At 44.6% G+C, this 22,599-nt stretch overlaps 1 long non-coding RNA gene across 3 annotated transcripts in view; it reads left to right on the forward strand.

The window, feature by feature from the left end:
- Window positions 1–22,599, forward strand: part of LOC135971255 (uncharacterized) — a 126,442-nt gene that overhangs the window by 5,020 nt on the left and 98,823 nt on the right. Inside the window, exons 2-3 of one of the 3 annotated variants that reach the window (XR_010587330.1) lie at window positions 651–913; window positions 6,120–6,253. The exons of 1 other annotated variant lie outside the window; for it this stretch is intronic. This is a non-coding gene — a long non-coding RNA (uncharacterized lncRNA). Of the gene's footprint in view, window positions 1–650; window positions 914–6,119; window positions 6,254–22,599 lie in introns of those variants that run through there. One more of the 3 variants, XR_012413609.1, reaches the window with a different exon arrangement.

Below are 22,599 nucleotides of genomic sequence, written 5' to 3' on the forward strand. Positions count from 1 at the left end.
TACTAAAAATACAAAAATTAGCCTGGCATGGTGGCGCACACCTGTAATCCCAGCTACTCAGGAAGCTGAGGCAGGAGAATTGCTCCAACCCAGGAGGCAGAGGTTGCAGTGAGCCAAGATTGTGCCACTGTACTCCAACCTGGGCGACAGAGTGAGACTCTGTAACAACAACAACAAAAAAAGTAGTAGTAATAACAGTGTACATTATAATGCATTGTCTCATTTATTCTTTACAAAAACCTACAAGGTAGGTACTATTATGATTATCCCATTTAGAGATAGTGAAAGTGAGTTCACAAGGGTAATAAGTGGCAAATGTAGGATTTAAACTATACCTACCTGTTTCCAGAATGCCTGACCTTTGCGACATACTGCTTCCCTGAAACACTTCTGAACATGTCATTACCCTGCTAAAAATCTTGTGAAGATTCACACTTGCCTAAAGTAAGAACATGTCCTATTACTGGTGGGTCACTGGAGTCACCTTTGTGTTTCCAGTTTTAGTGCACATGGCTATTTTTCATTTATGAACTCCTAGAGCACTTACATTATTGGCTCTTTAATTATTTCATTCCAAGGCATCCTATAGTTTCCATTTTGTAACACTCATCAGACTGGTCATTTCTTACTCAATATCTCTCTTCCCCCAGGAAAGGACATAAACTCCACAGAGTCAGGAACCACGTCTGTTTTATCTGCCAGTGAATTTCCAATGCTGAGAACCATTCTGGCTGGGCATGGTGGCTCATGCCTGTAATCTCAGCACTTTGGGAAGCCAAGATGGGCAGATCACTTGAGCTCAGGAGTTTGAGACCAGCCTGGACAACATAGCGAAACCCTGTCTCTACAGAAAATACAAAGACTAGCTGATCATGATGGCACACACCTGTAGTCCCAGCTACAGGAGGCTGAGGTGAGAGGATCCCCTGAACCTGGGAGGTGGAGGTTGGAGTGAGCCAAGATCATGCCACTGCACTCCAGCCTGAGTGACAGGGTGAGATGCTATGTCAAAAAATAAAATATTAAAAAGAGAGAACCATTCCTAGAACACAGTGTGCACTTAATAAATATTTTGGGGATGAATGAAGTTAGTCTTGTGTCCACATTTTGAGGGCAACGGTTTTATGATATAGGTCTTTAATATCTTTCTTCTGCCTCCCCCAAGTACCATCTGACATGGTACCAGGCACAAATGCAGATGCCAACCTATTTTAGTCCTTGGAGCTCCCTTGACATTCTAGCACATGCTATTTGCTGCCAAGCTTGAACCCCCAACACCAATGTTATAAGGGTTTCTTTGTGTCAGTAACATATTCATAGGAACCTGAAGAACCTACAGGACTCAAAGCAGCCATAGGAGTAGCTGTTTAGTAGCTTGGAGAAGAGTCTCAGCCACACTGTGACCTGATTTAGAGTTTGATATGATTATCAATGGGAGATGCTGAAGAACATATTGGTTTAAAGCTCACACTCTAGATCAACACTATCCGATAGAACTTTCTTCAAAGGTAGAAATGTTCTCTCTGCGCTGTGCAATGTGGTAACCACTGGCCATATGTAGCTATTGAACACTTGAAATGGGGCTAGTGTGACAGCAACTAAATTTTAATTCAATTTAATTTTAAAAACCCATACATGGCTAGCAGCTACCATATTGGATAATATAGTACTAGAGTCAGATGACCTATGTTCAAATCCTGGTTTTACTACTTACTGACAATATGACTTTGGCCAATTTACTTAACCTTCTCATGCCCTGGTCTCATCTACAAAACAGGAAAAATAATAATAGTACTAACTTCATAATTTGACAAGAGGATTAAAAACTAAATACATATTTTGTACATGAACCCATCAGGCTAGCACCAAGGTGGCTGGGGAAAAAGGCTGATTGTTGCTAGGCATGGTGGCTCAGCTGTAATCCCAATGCTTCGGGAGGCCAAGGAGGGTGGATCACTTGAGCCGAGGAGTTCAAGACCAGCCTGGGCAACAGAGTGAGACCCTGTCTCTATTTAAAATAAAATTGTTTTTAAAAGGCTGACTGCAGCCAGGCGTGGTGGCTCACACCTGTAATCCTACCTCACTTTGCGAGGCCAAGGTGGGCAGATCACTTGAGGCCAGGAGTTTGAGACCAACCTGACTAATATGGTGAAACCCCATCTCTACAAAAAATACTAAAAATCTGCCAGGCATGGTGGTGCATGCCTGTAATTCCAGCTACTTGGGAGGCTGAGGCATGAGAATTGCTTGAACCCAGGAGGCAGAGATTGCAATGAGCAGAGATTATACCACTACACTCCAGCCTGGGCAACAGAATGAGACTCTGTCTCAAAAAAATAAAAATAAAAAATAAAAAAGGCTAGCTTTATGCAGTGGCAGTATCATAGACAATGGGGTTTATCGGAGGAGCGATTATTGCTAATTGAGAAAAAAATGAAGGCTGACTGCCATCTGTAAAACAAATCGTCTGCCCACCTGATTGATGGAGTGCCCCCTCCACTGGGAACACTCTCTGTTGGGCATTTACATGGCATATGAGTTTCGTATCGCTGCTGTGAAAGATCACCACGGAATTCCTGGCTTGAAACGGCACACATTTATTATCTTACAATTTTGTAGTTTAGAAGCCTCACTGGGCTAAAATCAAATTGGCAACAGGGGCTGGGCACGGTGACTCACTGTAATCCCAGCACTTTGGGAAGCTGAGGGGCAGGGGGCGTGGATCACTTGAGGTCAAGAGTTGAAGACCAGCCCTGCCCAACATGAAGAAACCCCCTCTCTACTAAAAATACAAAAATTAGCCAGGTGTGGTGGTGGGTGCCTGTAATCCCAGCTACTCAGGAGGCTGAGGCAAGGAGAATTGCTCGAACCTGAGAAGTGGAGGCTGCAGTGAGCCGAGACTGTGCCACTGCACTCTAGCCTGGGCAACACAGTGAGACTCCATCTCAAAAAACAGGAAAACAAACAAACAAACAAATTGCTCCCAGGGATGCATGTTTGTCTGTTTGTTTTTTCTAGCTTATAGAGATCGCCTACCTTCCTTGGCTCATGAACTCTTATTTATTTATTTATTTATTTATTTATTTACTTATTTATTTTTGAGATGGACTATTGCTCTGTTGCCCAGGCTGGAGTGCAGTGGCGCAATCTCCACTCACTGCAACTTCCGTCTCCCAGGTTCAAGCAATTCTCCTACCTCTGCCTCCTGAGTAGCTGGGATTACAGGTGCCTGCCACCAAGCCCGGCTAATTTTTTGTATTTTTAGTAGAGACAGGGTTTCACCATGTTGGTCAGACTGGTCTTGAACTCCTGACCTCAGGTGATCCACCTGCCTTGGCCTCCCAAAGTGCTGAGATTACAGGTGTGAGCCAGTGCGCTCAGCCATGAACCTTTCTTTAAAGCTAGCAGTATAGCATCTTCAAATCTCTCTCTGATTCTGACAATCCTGTCTTCTTCTTATAAGGATCCTTGTGGCCAGGCACAGTGGCTCATGCCTGTAATCCTAGCACTTTGGGAGGCGGAGGCGGGAGGATCACTTAAACCCAGGAGTTCAAGACCAGCCAGAGCAACATAGTGAGATCTTGCCTCTACAAAAAGTAAAAAACTAGCCTGGCATGGTGGCATGTGCCTGTGGTCCCAGCTACATGGGAGACTGAGGTGGGAGGATTGCTTGAGCCTGGGAGTTTGAGACTGCAGTGAGCTATGATTGCATCAACTGCACTCCTGCCTGGATGACAGAGGGAGACTGTGTCTTGAAAAAAAAAAAAAAAAAAAAAAAAAGGATCCTTGTGATTGCATTGGGTCTACCTGGATAATCTAGGATACTCTTCCCATCTCAAATCCTTAGTCACATCTGCGAAGTTCCTTCTGCCATGTAAGATGACATATTCTTAGGTTTGAGGGCCTAAGATATATAAGACATAGCTCCACATTCTGTGACCATTCTGAAAGGTCCATTCATGTATTTCCACCCTCCAGATCTTATTGTCACAATTTTCTAGCCTAATTCTTTCCCAGGTACTGATCAGTAAACAACCCACCAGCCAGTCCCCATTTGTAAGTACAGATCCGTACTCAGCCTGTCTTTATTTACACATGAAGTAGATAATAAAGTGTCCTCCCCCAACCCTGTCGTTTACCACTATATTTCAGGGCCCCCTTGAGTGGAGCAGTAAGGTAGCCGTTGTCTAATTTCAGCTCATACCAACATGCCATGCAGATTGATCAATGATGGAGGCTCTTGATTCTTCCTTGTCTGCGTCTTTCATTAACTGGCCACAGGGAACTCCCCATGAGGGTGTAAGGATGGCTGGAGGAAGGTACAAGGAACAGCTACCATGGGCTTCTGGGCCACCTGCTTGTGATAGTTTATGGTGCCTTCTGGACTGTTCCAGTCTGGTCTCATACATGATCACTTCTATTTGGAATGCTACTGTACATGTTTAATTATATGATTTGATGGACGTGAGTTAACTACCCATCATGAATATTCAGTTCATGATGGGCAGTTTTCATAGGCACATGGGGTCCCAGATTCAGGTGTTAAGTCTCTACAAGGGCTCAGGACCCTCTTAAAAGCTACTTTTCAAGTGGAAGAATATTCATTGGCAGACATGGTCCTCCAATTCCAAAACCTTAGGATTTGTGTTTGATTTTCCTGTTGGGGCATGCTAGGGGCTACGTATAGCATTTTTGGCTGACACAGAAATTTCCAGGACCACTGTATCCTTGGGTTATAAAGCCCAGTGACAGGGAAGCTGGGATGACAGCCTGGACTTGCTTCAGAGTCTTTGTTTAACTGACTACACTCAAAATCTGTAGCCTTATGAGTTGCCCACTAAGTGCATTAGAGCAGCATGCCCAAATATGGTCCATATTACATCAAAAATCCAAAGATCAGAGGGAGGGGAGAGACAAAAATTTTTTTTTTTTTTTTTGAGATGGAGTTTCGCTCTTGTTGCCCAGGCTGGAGTATAATGGTGCGATTTCAGCTCACTGCAACCCCCGTCTCCCAGGTTCAAACTATTCTCCTGCCTCAGCCTCAGCCTCCCAAGTAGCTGGGATTACAGGCATGTGCCACCATGCCTAGCTCATTTTTGTAGTTTTGGTAGAGATGAAGTTTTGCCATGTTGACAGGCTGGTCTCAAATTCCTGACCTCAGATGATCCACCAGCCTCAGCCTCCCAAAGTGCTAGGATTACAGGCATGAGCCACTGTGCCTGGCCGAAGGATTTTTTAAAAATCCAAACATGTCCACCAAGCCCTGTGCCTTGAAGCAATAAGGTGTGTGGATGTGGGTCCTCAGAAGAGGCATTGGCTCATAAGGCAGCAGTCCCAAAATATAGCATTAAAGGGCTTTTGTGCAGGGAAGGCTGGCTCTGAAACCAAGGGTGGTGTGGGGGACTTGGGGTTCAGAATTCTTAGCCTTGATTATCTCTTCCCATAGGGCCCATCCCATCCCATGTCTCAAGGTTCCACTCTTTCCCCACTGGTGTCCTAGACTTAGTTAAACACTTGTCAACATTCAGCTTTTAATTAGTGCTGAAACTTTGCAACTCTTACCATTAACCGTTAGGCCCTAAAGTTGATCTTCAGCCATTCTTTCCCTGTGACCTCATAGGAGATGGGGGACTTCGTCAAAACTGCCATTGAAGATTTCTGAATGACAACGTATTTTCTCAGTTGGAGTCAGTTGATTTCCCAATGCCTTGTCCTACCCCTTCACTTCATCTCATATCACCCACCAGTCATATGTGAGAAACTGTGATACCATTGAATGCCTGGCACTATTCATGTTCCTGTTCCCCTGGGTAAGGTGAAGTGCCATGCACTTCTTAAATATGTGTGCAAACCAATTTATTTTTCCATTTCTTCTTCCTTAGCCGCTTCTGGTACATTATACTGTACTAACCAGGACCCCAAAAGGAAACAGAAAGTATATTCAAATTGGGCAATTTGGCCTAAACGATCAAGGGAAGGGATAAGTTGAGGAACTCTTGAGAGAGAGCTGTGTGGAGAAGGCCACCAGACAGGAGCTGTTGACCTGGGAGGGAGGGAGACAGGAGACAATAAATACCTCAAGCTGACTCTCCTCTTTCTGTCTCTCTCTGATCTGCCAGGGCTCCAGATTGGCCAACCTTAACAAGAAGCCTCTGTAATCCATACAATTCAGCCTCCCAGGACACAGAGAAGGGTGGAGAATGGTGAAAAGTGGATTTTGAGGAGCAAATAAATAGAAGTATTTTTACCTAAAGATGTCGTAAGAGTTAAACTTGTTTGAGACCTAGACTTATTTTTCACTTATTTTGTGAACATCTTCAATTGCATATTTCTCTCAGGCACCCCGAAATCAACATAAGCAAAACACAACTCCTCTGGCCTTTCAAACCCTCTTCTCAAGGCCCCAACTTTATATGGCACTGTTGTTCATTTAGGCAGCTAGTCCAGAAACCCGGGAATTATACTTCTTTTTTCCTTTTTTTTTTTTTTTTTTTTGGTGGAGACAGGGTCCGTCTTTGTCACTTAGGCTGGAGTAGAGTGCAGTGCAATGGTGTGAACAGGACTTCCTGCAGCCTTGACTTCCCAGAGTCAAGCCATCCTCCCATCTCAGTCTCCCAAGTAGCTGGGACCACAGGTGCAGCCACCATGCTCGGCTAATTTTTTAATTTTTTTGCAGAGACAGGGTCTCCCTAGGTTGTCCAGGCTGGTCTGAAACTCCTGGGCTCAAGTGATCCTCCTACCTCAACCTCCCAAAGTGATGGGATTACAGGCGTGAGCCCCCATGCTTGGCTTTGGAAATCATCCTTGATCCCTCCCTCATATTCTGCATCTCTTTGGTCAACATTCTATGAATATCTTTCAGCTTCATTTCTTCTCCTTCATTTTCCTACCAGTTGGCAGTTAAAGCTGTCATCATTTCTCATCTGAATATGTCAATAACCTCTTAACTCATCTTATTTCCCTCACCATTTTTTTTTTTTTCTTTTGAGACGGAGTCTCGCTCTGTTGTTCAGGCTGGAGTGCAGTGGCGCGATCTCGGCTCACTGCAAGCTCCACCTCCCGGGTTCACACCATTCTCCTGCTTCAGCTTCCTAAGTAGCTGGTACTACAGGCACCCACCACCCTGCCCGGCTAATTTTTTAGTATTTTTAGTAGAGACGGGGTTTCACCATGTTAGCCAGGATGGTCTCAATCTCTGGACCTTGTGATCCACCCGCCTCGGCCTCCCAAAGTGCTGGGATTGCAAGCGTGAGCCACCGCGCCTGGCCTCCCTCACCCTTTTAAATGACAATCTACCATACCACCAGAGTGATTTTCCTGAACTTCAAATGTGAATCCAGATAGATTTCCTCGTTGTTTATAAACCTTCAGCACCCTTAACCCTGAGGATAAAAATCCAAACTTTTTAGGATGTTACCCAGCACCCTTGCAATCTGGTTCCTATGTCCTCCTAAAGCCTCATCTGCTAGCTAGCAATGTGTACTCTGTTGTCCAGCCATACAAGACACTTGACATTTTCCAAATGTGCCTTGTTTTTCTACATCTTTGTGACTTCCCGCATATTTCCTCCTTTTGCCTCTTCTGTTCATTCCTTTCTGCCTGCCAGGTAAGTGACACTTCCTTTCTAAGAATCAGCTCACCTTTTCTCTGGGAAGCCAAAGTTGAAAACCACCAATCTGGGGTCCTCTAGAAATACATGAATGAGTATTTAGAACATAACTGGAAGACGGCTGAGTATTATATTAATGCGCAAACGTAAGGCTTTATTATGTAGCTACTCAGAGAGCTAAGTAGAGTATTTAATTGAATCTAATATGCTGTAGATTGTAAAGGCAGCCAAGAAGAAAAGTCTGCCAATAATTGTTGTGAGACACCCATTGATTATAAGATGCATCCCAAGTTTAGAAATATTAAAATGTGAAAAAAGTACACCTTAGAATAAGCAAAATCAGGTACCACCTAATCTACACTTTCATTATTTACACAAGGAATCAGGTCTAGAGATGTAAGTTACTTGCTTAAGGTCACATAGCTCCTTAGTGGCAGTGCCACATCAAGACATATCTGATTTCCAGTCCAAAGCCATTTCATTTCATCATATATATTTATTATTGATGATCAGTGTGAGTAATAACAACTCCCAACTTGGCAAAATAAACTTAAATTAAGTGCCCTTCTTCCTCTTTATGTCAGGAATAACAGAAAAAATAGATGCTGGTTCTTCAGAGCCTGCACCCTGCCTTCCCCCAACACCACCAAAACTAAGTAAAAATACAAGAATCTTTCAGTAATGATTGTGGAAATTAGCTTGTGAAACAGTTTGGATGTTTGTCTCCTCAAAATCTCATGGGGCTGGGTGTGTTGGCTAACACCTGTAATCCCAGCACTTTGGGAGGTCGAGGCAGGCAGATCACGAGGTCAGGAGATCGAGACCATCCTGGTTAACACAGTGAAACCCTGTCTCTACTAAAAATACAAAAAAATTGGCCGGGTGTGGTGGCGGGTGCCTGTAGTCCCAGTTACTGGGGAGGCTGAGGCAGGAGAATGGCGTGAACCCAGGAGGTGGAGCTTGCAGTGAGTTGAGATCGTGCCACTGCACTCCAGCCTGGGACAGGCTGACTCCATCTTAAAAAAAAAAAAAAAAATTCTCATGTGGAAATGTAATCCCCAATGTTGGAGGTTGTATTAGTCTGTTTTCACACTGTTATGAAGAACTGCCTGAGACTGGGTAATTTATACAGGAAAGAGGTTTAATTGAATCACAGTTCTGCATGGCTGGGGAGGCTTCAGGAAACTTACAATCATGGTGGAAGGCGAAGGGGAAGCAAGGCACATCTTACATGGTGACAGGAGAGAGACAGCAGGAGAAACTGCCACTTTTAAACCATCAGATCTTCTGAGAACTCCCTCACTATCATGAGAATGGCATGGGGGAAACCAATCACCTTCCACCAGGTCCCTCCCTCAACACGCACAACATGTGGGGATTACAACTGCAGATGAGGTTTGAGTGGGGACACAGAGCCAAACCATATCATTCCACCTGTGGTCTCTCTCAAATCTCATGTCCTTTTCACATTTCAAAACCAGTCATACCTTCCCAACAGTCCCCCAGAGTCTTAACTTATTCCAGCATTAACCCAAAAGTCAAAGTCCAAAGTCTCATCTGAGACAAGGCAAGCCCTTTCCACTATGAGCCGGTAAAACAAAAAACAAGTTAGTTACTTCCTAGATACAATGGGGGCCACAGGCATTGGGTAAATGTTCCTGTTCCAAATGAGAGAAATTGGCCGAAACAAAGGGGCCACAGGCCCCATACAATTCTGAAACCTGATGGGGCAGTCACAAAATCTTAAAGCTCTGAAATGATCTCCTTTGGCTTCATGTCTCACATCCAGGGCACCCGATGCAAGGGGTGGGTCCCCAAGGCCTTGGGCAGCTTCACCCCTGTGACTCTGCAGGGTATAGCTCCTGTGGCTGCTTTCATGGGCTGGCATTGTGTGCCCACAGCTTTTCCAGGCCCACAGTGCAAGCTTTGGTGGATCTACCAGTCTGGGGTCTGCAGGACAGCAGCTCTCTTCTCACAGCTCTAGTAGGCAGTGCCCCACTGGGGACTCTATGTGGGGGTTCCAATCCCACATTTTCCCTCTGCATTGCACTAGTAGAGGTCCTCCATGAAGGCTTTGACCCTGCAGCAGACTTCTGCCTGGACATCCAGGCATTTCCATAAATCCTCTGAAATCTAGGCAGAGGCTGCCAAGCCTCAGCTCTTGATTTCTGCACATCTGCAGGCCCAATACCATGTGGAAGCTGCCAAGGCTTGGGGCTTGTACCCTCTGAAGCAACAGCCCAAACTGTACCTTGATCCCTTTTAGCCACTGCTGGAGCTAGAGCAGCTAGGACCCAGGGTACCAAGTCCTGAGTCTGCCCAGAGCAGCAGGGCCAAGCCGTGGCCCAGGAAACCATTTTTCCCTCCTAAGCTTCCAGGCATGTGGGTGGGGCTGTTGTGAAGGTCTCTGACATGCCCTGGAGACATTTTCCCCATTGTCTTGGCTATTAACATTCGACTCCTCCTTGCTTATGCAAATTTCTGCAGCCAGCTTGAATTTCTTCCCAGAAAAATGTGTTTTTCTTTTCTACCACATGGTCAGGCTGCAAATTTTCCAAACATTTATGCTCTGCTTCCCTTTTAAACATAAGTTTCAGTTTCAGATAAACTCTCTGTGAACACATATGACTGAATGCTTTCAGAATCAGCCAGGTTATCTCTTGAATGCTTTGCTGCTTAGAAATTCTTCTGCCAGATACCCTAAATTGGCCAGGAGTGGTGGGTTATGCCTGTAATCCCAGCACTTTGAGAGGTTGAGGTGGGCAGATCACCTGAGGTCAGGAGTTCAAGACCAGCCTGGCCAACGTGGTGAAACCCTGTCTCTGCTAAAAATACAAAAAATTAGCTGGGTGGAGTGGTGGGTGCCTATAATTCCAGCTACTCAGGAGGCTGAGACAGGAGAATTGATTGAACCCGGGAGGCAGAGGTTGCAGTGAGCTGAGATCACACCATTGCACTTCAGCCTGGGCAACAAGAGCGAAACTCTGTCTCAAAAAAAAAAAAAAAAAAGAAAAAAGAAAAAAAAAAATTTCTTCTGCCAGATACCCTAAATCATCTCTCTTAAGTTCAAAGTTTCACAGATCTTGACTGGGCATGGTGGCTCATGCCTGTAAACCCAGCAATTTGGGAGGCTTAGGCAGGTGGATCACTTGAGGCTGGGAGTTTGAGAGCAGCCTGACCAATATGGCAAAACCCTGTCTCTACTAAAAATACAAAAAATTAGCCAGGTGTGGTGGTGCACGCCTGTAATCCTAGCTATGCAGGAGACTGAGGCAGGAGAATAGCTTGAAACTGGGAAGCAGAGGGTGCAGTTTGCTGAGATTGGGCCACTGTGCTCCAGCCTGGGTGACAGGGCAAGACTTTGTCTCAAAACAAAACAAACAAACAAAAAACAATGTTCCACAGATCTCTAGGGAAGTGGCAAAATGCCACCAGTCTTTTTGCTAAAGCATGGCAAGAGTGACCTTTGCTCCAGTTCCCAATAAATTTCTCATCTCTATCTAAGACAACCTCAGCCTGGACTTCCATATCACTATCAGTATTTTGGTCAAAACCATTCAACAAGTCTCTAGGAAATTCCAAACTTTCCTGCATCTTCCTATCTTCTTCCAAGCCCTCCAAACTGTTCCAACCTCTGCCTCTTTCTTACCCAGTTCCAAAGTCACTTCGACATTTTCAGGTTATCCTTATAGCAGTACCCCACTATCCCAGTACCAATTTTCTCTATTAGTTCATTTTCATACTGCTATAAAGAACTGTCTGAGAGTGGGTAATTTATAAAGGAAAGAGGTTTAATTGACTCACAGTTCCACATGGCTGGAGAGGCCTCAGAAAACTTAAAATCATGGCGGAAGGTGAAGGGGAAGCAAGGCACGTCTTACATGGTAGCAGGACAGAGAGAAAAAGCAAGGGAAACTACTTTTAAACCATCAGATCTCATGATAACTCCCTCACTATCAGGAGAACATCATGGGAGAAACTGCCCCATGATTTAATCACCTCCCACCAGGTTCCCCTGACACATAGGGATTACAATTCAAGATGAGGTTTGGGTGGGGACATAGAGTCAAACCATATCAGAGGTGGAGCCTGGTGGGAGGTGTTTGGGTCATGGGGACAGATCCTTCATGAGTGGCTTGGTGCTATCCTGACGATGGGGAGTTATCACGAAATCTGGTTGTTTAAAAGTGTGTGGCACCTCCCTGCTCCCTCTCTTGCTCCTGCCCTCGCCATGTGACATGCCTGCTCCCCCTTTGCCTTCCACCATGATTGAAAGCTTCCTGAGGGCCTTACAAGAAGCAGGTGCCAGCACCACACTTCTTGTACAGCCTGCAGAAGCATCAGCCAGTTAAACCTCTTTTCTTTGTAAATAACCTAGGCTTAGGTATTTCTTTATCGCAACATAAGAATGGCCTAACACAGCCTGCATACACATGCATGCAGATGTGCACATGCACACATGTGTTCCTGTGCCCACAAACACACTCAAGCCAGGGAAGGCCCTACAAAAGGTACAGTCCATGTAGGGAAATGAATGCATCTACGTGAGAGATTGTTTGCACTACTTGAGAGATTTTTCAGCTGTAAGAAGTCCTTTTGTAGTGGGCTACATTTCTAGTCCTAAGTTCCAAGTGTTTGGGTCACGTTATCCATTCAAGCTGAGATTTGGATTAAAACCCAGTCAAACCCTGGGGAAGGCTTTAACTGCCTTGTGTTGTCTGTAGCCATCTCCATTTACTTCCCAGCTTTTATAGAAGAAGTCCCGTACATTCCTCTCTGGACTGATCCAGTCTCTCTAATCTTCACTGAATTGCCCGGAAAAGATGCTCCTTTCCTTGAGTCCATGTCATCAGAGCAAACTAAATCACCATTACAAACTTCCATGCATGCAAAAGCAACAAGACCAAGGAGAGGGGCCAACATTCCCCACTGTTATAGGAAAAGGGCCCACATGATGGCTTTCAGTCATTTTACTATGTTCCCATAAAGGCACCTTTCTTCTTTCTTCATTAGTTCTGATTTCTACAACATAATATCACATTAGGATTTCTAAAGGGCAGAATATTACAGGCTTTTGAAAATTTTTAACTGTTAGAGACTCTCTAAATCCAGTGTTTCTCCAAATTCCTAATAATAATAATCACCTAGAGATTTTTCCAATTATACAAATTCCTAAATCCCACTGCATTTTCACTAAATCAGAATCCCAGGGCTTTTGGTTGGAAAAATCACATGTTAAACAAGTCCTCCCAAGTGATTCGTACCAGGAAGTAAGTTTGGGAAATGTCCTGCCCAGCCTCATCATTCTAAGGATAAGGATGCTGAAGCCCAGTTTTTGTCCCTTCTAAAACTCATGTGTTGGAAACTTAATCCCCAAGGCAACAGTATAGGGAGGTAGGGCCTAATCGGAGGTGTTTAAGCCCACCTGAGGGCTCCACCCTCATAAATAGATTAATGCCACTATAAAAAAAAGCCTGTGGGAGTGGATTCTCTCTCTTCCACATTTCTACCATGTGAAGACACAGTTTCTCTTTGCACACTGCCTTCCACCATTTGATGGCACAGCAAGAAGCCCAGATGCCAGCACCTTGATCTTGGACTTCCCAGCCTTCAGAACTGTGAGCCAATACATTTCTGCTCATTATAATAAATTAGCCAGTTTGTGATATTATGTTATAACAGTACAAAAGGGACTAAGACACCTAAAGAAATTGAATAACTTATTGAAGATACCTGTGTTTACGCTTGTGTAAATACAGACTGCTTCTGGAGGGACTGTGCCTGTCTTAGGGGAAACAGCCTGGAGAACTGTGAATCTAAGAGGTAAAAAAGACTTTATTTTTTCATTATGTGCCCTTTTGTGATGGTTAGGGAAACGTTTTCCCTGTATGATGAACAAGTTTTCAATAAAAACCTAGTTCTGAGTACGTGTGGTTTGCATACATCTTAGAAATATAGTCATTGTACCCTAGCTTCCCCCACTCCCACCTACCTTGAATCTGCTTTCTAGCTGTCAGACAGCCCCCTCATTTCCCTTTCCTCTGCCTACTCCAGACTCCTCCACTTGTGCACACTCAGCCCTGCCTTACTCCAGCTGCCTTGACTGGGCTGAAGGCAAGGAGCACTTGAACAACCTCTCCTTCTACCAGGAGGGGCATGGAGTGAATCATCCTCTGTATGAGACAGAGCCCCAGAGCTGACTGCTGGGCTTGGCTGTGACTCAGCCAAGGCCTTTCTCCTAGAACTTGCCACCAATTCCACTAAGTGGCACCCAACCTTGAGTACGTTCATACATGATGTGGAACAGGAACTCTATGCTGGGGTGGCCATACTCCCACCTTCGTAGTTTCACATAGCAACATCTCAAAGTTACTTAGACAATATTCTTTATGACATGGTGTTAGAAAAAAAAAAACATTTAAATGTCTAAATACAAAAGTGTGGAACAAGTTATTACTGGGGTGGGAGTGCCAATTGTTTCAACCACTGGAAAACTCTTTGGCAGAGTCCATTAAAGCTCAGCAGTGCATACTTACGATCCAGCAATTCTACTCTCGGGTCTATCTCAGAAATGTGTATATATGTTTACCAAAGGATAAGTACACAAACATTCATGGGAGCAACTCTTCCTATCAGTTCAAAATTGGAAACTACCAAAATGTTCATTGACACGGTTTGGCTCGGTGTCCCCAACCAAATCTCATCTCAAATTGTAATCCCCATGTGTCGAGGGAGCTGCCTGGTGGGAGGTGATTGGATCATGGGGTGGTTTCCCCCATGCCATTCTTGTGAGAGTGAGGGAGTTCTCACCAGATCTGATGGTTTTAAATGTGGCAGTTTCCCCCTGAGCGCACTCTCTCTCCTGCCACCTTGTAAAGAAGGTGCTTATTTCCTGTTGCCTTCTGCCATAATTGTAAGTTTCCTGAGACTTCCCCAGCCATGTGGAACTGTAAGTCAATTAAACCTCTTTTGTTTATGAATTACCCAGTCTCAGGTAGTCTTTTTTTTTTTTTTTTTGAGATGGAGTCTCTCTCTGTTGCCCAGGCTGGAGTGCAGTGGCACGATCTTGGCTCACTGCAACCTCCACCTCCACTTCCCAGATTTACGCAATTCTCGTGCCTCAGCCTCCGAGCAGCTGGGATTACAGGTGTGCACCACCACACCCGGCTAATTTTTGTATTTTTATCAGAGACAGGGTTTCACCACGTTGGCCAGGCTGGTCTCGAATTTCTGACCTCAAGTGACCCGCCAGCTTTGGCCTCCCAAAGTGCTGAGATTACAGGCATGAGCCACTGTGCCTGGCCTCAGGTAGTATCTTTACAGCAATGTGAAAACAGCTTAACACATTCATCAATAGTCAAATGAATAAGCTATTCTCTTCATAAAATAGAATATTATCGGCAACGAAAATGAATGAATTACTGTTACATGCAACAGCATGGATGATTCTTGCAAATATAATGTTCACCCCCCAAAAAAAAAAATAAGCCAGACATAAGTAAAGATTATGGATGGTTATTTACATGAAGTTCTAAAGTTAAGCAAAATTAATCTCTGTTGTTTTAAGTCAGGATAGTGGGTGGGAAGTGGCTGGAAAGGGGATGATAATATTAGGGTCCAACCGAGGAGATGGGTAACTTATAACATTTAATTTATAAATGTCTAAATTGGGTAAGAAATGGGTAATTTATAGAAATTCATTAAATAGTCACTCATGATTTGTGTATTTCTCTGTATGTGTGTTTACTTCATCCTAAAGCTTACTTAAAAAGAAACAGCCTTGGCCGGCCATGGTGGCTTATGCCTGTAATCCCAGCACTTTGGGAGCCTGAGGTGGGTGGATCACCTGAGGTCAGGAGTTCAAGACCAGCCTGGCCAATATGGTGAAACCCACATCTCTACTAAAAATATAAAAATTAGCCAGGCATGGTGGCGGGCATCTGTAATCCCAGCTACTTGGGAGGCTGAGTCAGGAGAATTGCTTGAATCTGGGAGGTAGAGGTTGTGGTGAGCCAAGATTGCGCCACCGCACTCCAGCCTGGGAGACAGAGAGACAGAGTGAGACTCCATCTCAAAACTCTGTCTCTTTTTTTGACAGAGACAGAGTTTCGCTCTTGTCCAGGCTGGAGTGCAATGGCGCGATCTCAGCTCACCGCAACCTCTGCCTCCCAGGGTCAAGTGATTCTCCTGCCTTGGCCTCCTGGGTAGCTGGAATTACAGGCATGAGCCACCACGCTGGCTAATTTTGTGTTTTTAGTAGAGACAGGGTTTCTCCATGTTGGTTAGGCTGGTCTCGAACTTCTGACCTCAGGTGATCTGCCCGCCTTGGCCTCCCTAAGTGCTGGGATTACAGGTGTGAGCCACTGCACCCGGCTGAAGGCTCTTAATTACATAGTGATAGTGATGATGTGATTTTTTTGAAGTGGTAAAACAATATGTGCTAAAAGTGGTAAACAGAGTACAGTACAATCACCCTTCCATTTATACAATAATGACATCCCTTTTAAATCTAGAGTATGTTAAAACTGGGTAAAAATACTTTGTGTTTATATGTCAAAGCAGACTTAGATTCTAGGCTCAGATTGTTAAAAACATATCTTACTTATACATGAATGTCCATTTTGATATTATAAAGTCGTGGGGGATGTAGGACAATCCGTTGTCTTGCAAGACTGTCCTGTGCATTGTAGGATGTCTAACACTCATGGCCCCTGACCATCAAATGCTAATAGTGTCACTGTGACAACCAAAAATAACACCACAAATTTCCAACATTCCTCTAGGAGGTGCTGTCACTTTGGTCAAGAACCATCAATATAGAGGATAACTTCCAGGCTATAAGCCATTTATGTTTGCATTCATGAAACCCTAGATGATCCATGGCCATCAAGGTAATTTGATGGGCCTGATAATTTGAGCCAACTCTCTCAGGTCTTCAAGGCCTCTCTACTCATTGTACTGTAGATCTGTTCCAAATTAGGCTCCCCAGAGTCTCAGCTTAATGAACATTTGTGGTTGGTGACTGACCTATCAGAAGAGATGGGTAATGTTCCTGGACAAACAGGTGGAAATTATGCCTGAATGTTTCAAACTATATTCCTATCTTTACCTTGAGCTTTCACTTCCTTTGTAAATAAGACTCCTCAGATGTTTGAGAGCAGGTCCAAGCACAGTGGCTCACACCTGTAATCCCAGCACTTTGGGAGGCCAAGGTGGGAGGATCTCAGGAGTTCGAGACCAGACTGGAGAAACCCCATCTCTATTAAAAATACAAAAACTACCTGGGCGTGGTGGTGCATGCTTGTAATCTCAGCTACTAGTGGGGCTGAGGCAGGAGAATCACATAAACCCAGGAGGCGGAGGTTGCAGTGAGCTGAGATTGCACTACTGCACTCCAGCCTAGGTGAGTTAGATTCCATCTTAAAAAAAAAAAAAAAAAAAAAAAAAGTGGCCTGGCGCGGCGGCTTATGCCTGTAATCCTAGCACTTGGGAGGCTGAGGCAGGAGAATCACTTGAACCCAGGAGACGGAGGTTGCGGTGAGCCGAGATTGCGCCGTTGCACTCCAGCCTGGGCAACAAAAATGAAACTCCATCTCAAAAAGAAAAAAAAAAAAGATGTACTAGAGCAGAAGGCTCCATTGATTTCTCAATTTGTACAATCAAGGGTTGGAATCCATGCTGGACATTATTGTCCACTAAATACTGGAGACCTTGTACCTCATCTTCTGTCATGGGATATAGCTAACATTTGAGTGATTATTATATGCTAGGCTATATACCAACCCAGTGCTATGCATTTTACAGGAGTTATTTAATTCTCAGAACAACCTTACAAGGTAGATACTATTATTATTCTTAAAAGTTGGCAAATAGACTTTGTGTTTGTATGTCAATGCTGACTTGGATTCTAGGCTCAGACCATGATAAACACACGTTTGATGTTTATAAGGTTTTGGCCAGGTGCGATGGCTTACGCCTGTAATTCCAGCACTTCGGGAGGCCGAGGTAGGTGGATCACCTGAGGTCAGGAGTTCGAGACCAGCCTGGCCAACATGGCGAAACCCCATCTCTACTAAAAATACAAAAAATTAGCCAGGTGTGGTGGTGGGCTCCTGTAATCCCAGCTACTGGGGAAGCTGAGGCAAGAGAATCGCTTGAACCTGGGACGTGGAGGTTGCAGTGAGCCGAGATCGTGCCACTGCGCTCCAGCCTGGGTGACAAAAGGGAAACTCTGTCTTGGTGGGGGCAGGGGGAAAGGTTTTCATGAAGATACTGAGGCACAGAGCGGTTAACTAATATTATCAGGGTCACATAGTTGATAAGCTAAAGAGCCAGGATTTGAACCCAGGCATCTGATTCCAAAACTGTAGTTTTTAACCATTAGGGGATTCTGCCTCCAATGTAGAAGGAAACACTTGCCAAGAAGCTGTATCTTGGGCCTAGAGAAATGGTATAGCCTTACATTGGATAAAGGCCTTTTGGTATTCAGCCTGCCTAGGAGAAGTCTGGTGCATTCCTTTATCAGTGAGGTTGCAATAGAAAGCTGACTAGCAAGTCTGAACAATAAGAACATTTATTGCATATTCAATGTGCAGCCCCAAGGTTGGTTGAATGGGTCACTAATGTTGTTAAGCACTCTCGGCCTCACCATCATCAGGATATTAGCTTTTCTTCTCATGTGTTACTTCCTTGCCATGAGATGGCTGCTGCAGTTCCAATTGCACAAGAGAAACGAAGGAGCAAGGAGCAGAGGAAAAAGGACTTTTAATGGCTTTTTATCCCTAGCCAACTTTCTTTTGGGTTCCATTGACTATGACTGGTTGACATGCCTCCTCCTAAACCTGTTGCTGAAAAAGGGGAATAGGAGGTAATATGATGATTGCCTTAGACAAATCACTATTTCTCCCTGGGGTTCTGTTGCCAGGGGTTTCAACCATTACCAAATTAGGATGCTGTTAGGAAAGAAAGGGGATGGCTGCGCCTTAGCTTGGGCTGGCCATAACAAAGCCCCGTAGATGGAGTGGCTTAAACAACAGGCATTTATTTTCTCACAGTTCTAGAGGTTGAAAAGTTCAAGATCAAGGTCTGGCAGGGTTCAAATTTTGGTTAAGGCTCTGGATCCTTAATTACATCTAAAAGGCTCCATCTGTAATTATCATCATATCTGGGATTAGGCCTTCAATATATGAATTGTAGTGGACACAAACATTCAGTCCATAACAGTTGCCAAGTAGCCAATAAAACAACATCTGCCATTTCTTTGTGGGGTGATTGGGTAGTCTCAGCTTGGGTAGCAACCTGGGAATTATGTTGGTTGCAAGGGACACAAAAGATATGCTTATGATAATCTTAGTAATGGTGAAATTACATGTCACTAGTCACCCAGACCTGAGAGCCAGAAGGTCCCCCCCACATTCTCCCTCAGAGATTTCCAGAGCTTGAGATTCCTGATTAATGGACTCTGTCCACAAATGGTGCCCTTGATCATCTCAGACATTATGGGGCAGGCTGAGCATGGGTAGGGCATTGCTTCTGTCATAACAAGACTTGATTTATTTCAAATAATCTAGAATCTGTGAAGATATATAAGAGCCTACTGGCAGATTCCTGAATACCCCATGCATGCAACCTTTGTCTGCCTATGCCCAGTGTCTCCAGCATGAATGACTTCATGGCTACCCATGTTGTCCAATTTCTAAGCAAAGCCTGAGGATGGATGTTTCTAGTCTCCTGCATAAAGGAAGTAAATATGACAAATTAAGTTTTACCAATAGTAATTTATGTACTTACTCCTTTGATATCCCAATAGGTCTTTCTTTCCAGCACCTTCACCCAAGACAGCTAGAGCTGAGCCATCCACTTTTCTGGGGGTATAAAAATTAGGGATCTTTGGTTGCAAGGAATGGAAACCAATTCTGGCTGATGTTATAAACAGGAGATTATAGGGGAGAACATAGAGAGCCTAGACTTAGTGGGAATGCTGGGGGATCAGGCTTGGAATTGGGCAGGAACAAAGTCAGCTCTTCAGGGTAAGAAAGCAGGACCTGGAGGAACAGTCTGGACAGACACCATTGCCTAATGAACGAATGCCAACCATTGTCACTTCAATTCTCTGCAGAATATTCAAACTAGAGACATGATCAATTTCAGGTAGATTACAGATTTAAATGTGAAAGGAAAAACCAATAAAGCCTTTAGAGGAAGACTGAGCAGAGACCCTTTGGGCCAGAGAGAGCAGGGCAAGATGACAAACACAAACCGGGCCTGTGGGCCGGAGGACGTCTGGCCCAGACCAGCAATGGGAAACAGAGGTAGAACCTAGAGGTTTGGAGGGTGGCACGTTCCTGTGGCTCAGGGTTTTGAGAAGTTCAAGCATAGCAGACATTACGCCCCCAGCAACCTGACTGATTCCAGATCCCCACTGTGGTGCCTCAGGTGTGCCTATTGCACCTCCCTTCTTGGTCAAGGTCAGCTTAGCCTGCTAAGAAAGGACCTCAGGGCCCACAGCTGAGCAGGGAACAGGCAAGCGTTCATGCATCTCTTCTCCCAGTGAAGGTGCCCAACTAACTGGGTGTAATGGATAAGGAACCAGCCCGGGGACTTAGCAGTGTGGAAATCCAGTCCTCCAAGGGAAGCTACCTGAAAATGTGCAATGCACAGCCACAAGACCAAGAGGCTGCAATTCAGGGCCACTGATGACTGCAACAGCTCCACAGAGTATAGAGCAGTGGAAACAAAGTCTTTTCCTTTGTATATATTTTAATAAAAAAACAACAACTACTGTTGTGCCAAGCCTGTTCTAATCACTTTACATGTGCCATCTTATTTAATCCTCCTAATAACTCCATTATGGGAGTTACTATCTCATTTTACAGATGAGGAAGCTAACGCGCAGAAAGTTTAAGGCACTTGCCCCAGGTAACACAGCAATTTAAAGAGACAGAGCAGGTATTTAAATGTTGGCAATTTAAATATTGGCATTACCTCTCATATAAGCCAGACAGATAAACACAGACCCTGAAGCAGACTCTTTGAGCGAAGGCTCACAATCAAAAAGGCAACAGAAGTCAAAGAGACAGATACAGGCACATTGTACGGGTGGAGAGTAGGAGGGCATGTCAAAGAGTCAGGGTGTGAGCACATGATTACGTGGAGACGTGATTTTGTATAGCCTTCATTTATCTTCAGCTTTCCTTTTGGAGGTGTCATGTAGGACTTCTAACACCAGGTTGATAATGAGAATCATAGACTCCTTCAGAATCCCGCAATGAACTTGTACAACAAATCCTTCTTCTTGGCCGGGCGCGGTGGCTCAAGCCTGTAATCCCAGCACTTTGGGAGGCTGAGACGGGCGGATCACGAGGTCAGGAGATCGAGACCATCCTGGCTAACACGGTGAAACCCCGTCTCTACTAAAAATACAAAAAAACTAGCCGGGCGAGGTGGTGGGCGTCTGTAGTCCCAGCTACTTGGGAGGCTGAGGCAGGAGAATGGCGTGAACCCGGAAGGTGGAGCTTGCAGTGAGCTGAGATCCGGCCACTGCACTCCATCCTGGGTAACAGAGCAAGGCTCCGTCTCAAAAAAAAACAAAAAAACAAAAAAACAAATCCTTCTTCTTCTTTTTTTTTGAGACGGAGTCTTGCTCTTGTTGCCCAGGCTGGAGTGCAATGGCATGATCTCAGCACACTGCAACCTCCATCTTCTGGGTTCAAGCTATTCTCCTGCCTCAGCCTCCCAAGTAGCTGGGATTACAGCCTCCCACCACCATGCTTAGCTAATTTTTATATTTTTAGTAGAGATGTGGTTTCACCATGTTGGCCAGGCTAGTCTCAAACTCCTGACCTCAGGTGATCCACCCGTCTTGGCCTCCTGAAGTACTGGGATTACAGGCGTGAGCCATCGCACCTGGCCCAGCAAATCCTTCTTAAAAAATTTGATTTTATTGTGGTAAGAACACAACATGAGATCTACTCTCTTTAACAAATATTTAAATGTACGGTGCAATTAACTATAAGGAAAAAATTGTATAGCAGATCTGTAGAACTTATTTACCTTGCTTAGCTGAAACTTTCTGTTCGTTGATTAGCAACTCCTTATTTCCCTTCTCCCAGCCCTTGGCAACCACCATTCCACTCTTTGATTCTATGAATTTGACTATTTAAAAATACCACTGCAGTGGAATCATGCAGTATTTGTCCTTCTCTGACTGACTTATTTCACTTAGCATAATATCCTCAAGTTTCATTCATATTGTAACATGTAGGATTTTATACTTTTTTTTAAAGGCTAAATAATAATCCATTATATGTTTGTTTGTTTGCTTGTTTTTTGAGACAGAGTCTCACTCTGTCACCCAGGCTGGACTGCAGTGGCACGATCACTGCTCCCTGCAGCCTCCGCCCCCAGGTTCAAGCGATTCTCATGCCTCAGCCTCCTGAGCAGCTGAGATTACAGGTGTGCACCACCATGCCTGGCTAATTTTTATATTTTTAGTAGAGATGGGTTTTTGCCACTTAGGTCAAGCTGGTGTTGAACTCCTGACCTCAAATGATCCACCCGTCTCAGCCTCCCAAGATGCTGGGATTATGGGCATGAGCCACCATGCCCAGCCTGCATATACTCTTTACTGTTCAAAACAAGGGTTTAAAGTGGTGGAATTGAGGCCAGGGGAGGCCTGTATGTGGTTACATTTTAAAAACTAATCTTAGCCAGGCATGGTGGCGCATGCCTGTAGTCCCAGCTACTTGGGAGCTGAGGCAGGAGGATTGTTTGAGCCCAGGAGTTCAAGACCTGCCAGGACAATATAGCCAGGTCTTCTAAAAACAAACGAATAAAACCAAAAATACCTAGTCTTTTAGAGAAACATACTCACATATTCATGGATGAAGTGATGCCATGTCTGAAATTTACTTCAAAATAGTTTGGGAGGAGAAGAAGTGGGTGAGGGTTTGGTTGGGGCAGGATTGTCCCATGGATTGATGGATTGATGG

The sequence above is a fragment of the Macaca fascicularis genome, chromosome 6 (assembly GCF_037993035.2).
Source record: "Macaca fascicularis isolate 582-1 chromosome 6, T2T-MFA8v1.1".
NCBI classification, from domain to species: domain Eukaryota; kingdom Metazoa; phylum Chordata; class Mammalia; order Primates; family Cercopithecidae; genus Macaca; species Macaca fascicularis.